This window comes from Solanum pennellii, chromosome 9 (genome assembly GCF_001406875.1).
Source record: "Solanum pennellii chromosome 9, SPENNV200".
Taxonomy (NCBI): Eukaryota; Viridiplantae; Streptophyta; class Magnoliopsida; order Solanales; family Solanaceae; genus Solanum; species Solanum pennellii.
The window spans coordinates 12,983,443-12,988,487 of record NC_028645.1 but is presented as its reverse complement, the minus strand read 5'-3'; positions in this window follow the sequence as shown (position 1 = coordinate 12,988,487).

Genomic DNA, 5,045 nt, shown 5'->3' with positions numbered 1-5,045 from the left:
TCGTTCTTTCACGTTTCACTTCCAAATGCTTCCAAACTCTTAAAACTGAATTCTAATGCTATAATTCATCATTTTAAGAACATATTAACTAATTAAACACTTGGTAGTATCTAGTTTAACATAGTTCATTTTTAGGGTCATTACATCTTTGATGGTTCGCTGAAAGTATAGTGCGAAAGGGTTTAGGGGGCATGTAAATCACGGTCAAGAATATATTCGGTAAGTCACCAACCACATTCTGAGATCATGAAATGTTCTTCAATAATCAAGGATCCCACTACAACTCGGACATCAAACTAAGAGCGATATGGAGTAAGTAGGCAAACCGCCAAGTAGTTTAGCGAGCTCTCGCTAGCCCGCCGTCATCATGCCTATCTTTCAAATCTCTTCTCGTAATTGACCTTACGAACCCAGACGACAAAATCAAAGCATACACCATTGACATGAAATTAATAATCATACGTCACATCACCCTAGAATACTGAGACTTTTTTCAGTTTTACCAAATTTGGGCCTTTAACTACGATTACCCTTTAGAATGTTTTCACCCATTCTTTCATTGAGCAATTTTCATTACTTAGCATAAACATGTGTTACTTAGATTTTTTCCAAAAAATTTAAATACAATAAGGCATTGCCCATTGGAAATCCATTCGATATAAAGCACAAAAACTAAGGGCAATCATAGATCAGAATATCATAGGCAAAGGATTCAAATTAAAAGCAACCTTGAAGCAATCTATTTCTACGAGAGAGGCCAACAATCACCAATGCTATACTAATATTGCAAATGATTTCAAAAATAAAATTTGGGGTTTTAGGACTAACCTTTAATTCCCATAGAAATTCTTTTGAAAATTCTAGGCGGCAAAGAAATCCAATCACAAGGGCTAACCAACTACAATACTAATAGCAACAAAAATCTCGAAAATAATACTTTGATATTAAGTAGAGAAGTTTAAAATGATGGAAAGTAAGGAAGTTTGAAATTTTGATATTTTTGGCCATATATAATCGTTCAGTTCTTGTCCATTTCGGCGACGTTAGTCGCTTTCGCCAACCCACCCGGTGATACACGAAGTTGTTATTTATTCCACCTTTTCTATAAAATCTTCATTTTCGTGTGGATCATCGGCGGTTTGAGTTGATTTTGCGGAATAGGTAGGCGACGAGCCGACTGCTTCTCAAGTTCGCCAACTTTTGCAAGCTCTGTATTGCACCTGCATTGAGCCAAACGGCGGATTCAGTCAGGCTCGCCCGCCTATTTGGAGGTTCAATGAATGGAACTTTGGCTTGCCAATCTTCAACATTTTACTCTTTCTTCAGTTTAACCTTCCACATCAATACACCATTATTTATAAAAGTAAAATCCTAAACATTTAAGGCCTTGGTTTGCCTCCCAAGAAACGCCTTATTCAATGTCGTGGCTCGACATGAGCTATCGTTCAAGATTCATCTCTACGGATAGACCTAATGCCATTAGTTAACCCGCCTTTACTGGTAGGGTAGAGATAAGGCAATGTGTGGTCCAACAAGGTCTTCGATCAAGTTTATTAACCTTGAGTGTGAATCACTTATTGTCTTAGTACCATCCACGTTTTCCTACATAACCTGTACCATTTTATCTTGCTCACAAAGCTTTAGGAGAATGATCAATAGTGCATCCTCGACATTTAACTTCATTGCTCCTAGACCTCACTCGGCCATAAGGAGGCATGTACCTCCCTGGACTCTTGCATTGGTTTTCTACCTATAAGATTTGTGGTCAAGTCGTTCAGATGAGTCACTAGCGTAGATAAATTGAAGTTAACCTCGACTCCTTGCCTCACCTTACCAACTTGCCACCACTTCCTTCAGTCATGTTCACTCAAAACAATAGCTCAAAAGAAAAAAAAAACTAAAAATAAGAATTAATTTTCTCAAGTAACACCACTCCTTAGTAGCAGCGCTATTTTTTATGCTTACCGTGACCAACAATCCTATTTTTGATTGAAGTGTCTACGATCCTCGATAATATAATAACCCAACCGAGAGTTGGGGTCGTGTCCCAAGGGAGTGGTAGTGAAAATTTGTGGTTAATTAGAATCTAATTCTAATTAGGCGTAGCTAAAGACATTTATGAGTAAAAACATTGTAAATTAAAGGGGGTTACACGAAAGTGTCTAATATCAAAAGGGATTTGTCACAACTAGTGAAAACAACGAAAATAACAAGAAATGTAAACAATGTACGAGGGAATTATTAGGATATGACCACAATAGGGATTAATTTAGATTATAAGGTACATGAGTTCAATAGAAGATCTATAGAATAATAGTGACTAGGCTAATCTCTATATGGATATAAGTTCTCTCTCGAGCAACTCATTTGGTTTCAAATGGGTTCCTCTCGAACACCCATTTGCTGGATAAATACCACCATATGCCTTACTCCACTCACTAGAGCTGAGTTTTAGGATATGGAACTAGGTCTCACCCTCTCGGGCGGAACCTCATATCGAGCCACTCCTTAGGCCATCAATCTCGTAGTCTTGGTTTCGCGACTGCTCTCTCGAGCAAGCCAAAAACACATGGGTGAACTTGTATTTGTAACTACAAATCCATTAGATTAAATGACAAATACTAGACAAAATAACCATTAAAATATATTTAATCTACCAACAAGCAACACCTAACAATAATACTAACCCATATTTTCTAAATTACACCACAAGAATGAGATTTTTTCCAAACATCAAGAAATAAAAATTGTACCTTCAATGATGTTGAAATTAAATGGGTATGATTAAAATAAAATCTTGATTTGAGAAAAGGAAGAAGAATCAAAGATATTCTCTTCCAAAATTAAAGAGAAGAAACCCTTCCCTCTTCAAGTCTTTAAAACCCTTACAAAACTTGAGAGAAAAAAATATGAGAAGTACTAAAAAATATGACAATGTTCTATTCTCTTCCGTAACTCCCTAAAACTAATAAGAAAACAAGGATTTATAATTTTGAGAATTAAGTTGCAGCTGATCACTCAGTGATTTTAGTGGGAATCTCTTATCAACTCAGTGATTCGCCATTTGTTTTGTTCATCGCCTTATGTACTTGCCCACAACTTTTTGTGTCCTGGACCATTGGATGATATAGTATTGCTTCACAGAGCTACTCGGCAACACGTCAACTGCTCCCTTCTTCTGTCGATTTTATCCTTTTCTTTAAGGCTCAACACACTGGAACAAAAGGTGGCATTCGTGTCTATCAGCGACTCGCTAAGTGGACTAAGTGATGCTCATGCTTCCTTTCTTCATTATTTTCATCCTTTTTTCTCCTTTTTGCAATAGTATCCATGTTTTTCTTAAAACTTCAAGTAGCTGAAACTTAAGAGTTTCATCAGATATTGACATAAAATAAGTATTAAAGGACACTAGTTCTATTAAAAAATAACCCGAAATGAGTCCAATATATGGAGTCATCAAAGATCAACTTTTCTTCTACATGAATCCCATAATGATATTACCTTGAATTTACCATAAACTTTAGGCATCCATTAGGCTATGTCTCTACCTTTACTAGTAGTGATGTTTCCTAGAACAGTACGGATGTGTCTGCAAATATCATCAATAAAGTTAGCATATAGTACCTCATTTTGCCATCCCACTTCATTGTATAGTTGGTGAACATAATCTATCTTACTTTGATCATGTGAAATAGGAAATTGATAAGGTAAATCACTCGGCTGTTTCTAGTTATCAAATCAAAAACTAGCATACCCTTCTTTAGGTTGCCACAAAACTGCAACATAGTTTTCCATACTTGTGATCCACCTCTCCATTCAACAACTTGAGGCCTATGGCTTTTACAATACTCATTTCACAAATAATAAAACCAAAGGGTGTTAGTATTTTTGAAGTTCCTCCAAAGCTTAGAAAATAAGATCTTTGAAAGATCAAATATTGAAGAGAACTTTGCTAAAATATTGTGAATACGATAAATAACATATTTAGGATTATTAATACTAGGTAAGATATACACAAGAATACTATGAATAATATGAGTAATGAGCATTACTTTTCCTCCATAAGAGAGTGATTTCTCTTTCTATAGTTGTAGCTTGTTTTTAATTTTTTTGATTAACTCTGTAAATTAATTTTATTTTTCTTAGCATGGCTAACAGAAACACAAGTGTGTTAATGGGAAAATTCTTCTAATAAACCCTATAGCTTCTTCAACTACATTAAAAGAACTATGGGAAACTCTTTTAAGCAAATAGAAAAAAACTTTCTTTGTTTATAAGTTGCCATGATTGTAGAGAAGGTGTTATGCGATATCACTAGCTTATTAAGAAACTCTATATAAAGAAGTTCTGATATTCAGATGTCACTAAATCTTGGCCTCATATGATTTCAGTTTTAGATGGATATATGCCAAAATTTTATTACAAACTAGTAAACTCGTTTCCACCATCTACAAGTTTGTGGAAACTTAATACGCTTGGAGCGTCGAGGGAAAATCCAGGACTTATCTCTTGACCTTTTTGTGTGAGGAATTCTATGAATATATTTCTAGTGGTCTGGTAAAAAGTTAATATATAAATGCGTAATATAAGAAATCAAGGTAACCTTTTAAATACTAACTAGAGTCTGGAAGAGATTTTGTTTTTTAAATATACCATTCACCTAGTGAGAGATTGAGGTATCACATATGGTATTTAATCATTACCTATATTGTATTACACTAGATTCCTTTTACTTTTGTTTTATACATCGTCTTTCTGCAATTAGATCATTTTAATTACATCATGGAAGAGGAAAGAAATGTAATGGTCACAATAAGGGTCAAATTTATAGTCCTACCTTGAGTGTTGAAGGTGCGTAAAGAGATGGATTCTTTTTCTGATTTGGTAGTTTCCTCGGGTCCTTGATTCCAAAGGTAAATCAAATGCTAGTAATATGAAGACGATAATTTCAATGGTGGCAATACTACTATGATTCAACCTATTAATTAAAGAGCTGAAATAGTGATTTTATATATATATATATATATATATATATATATATAAGA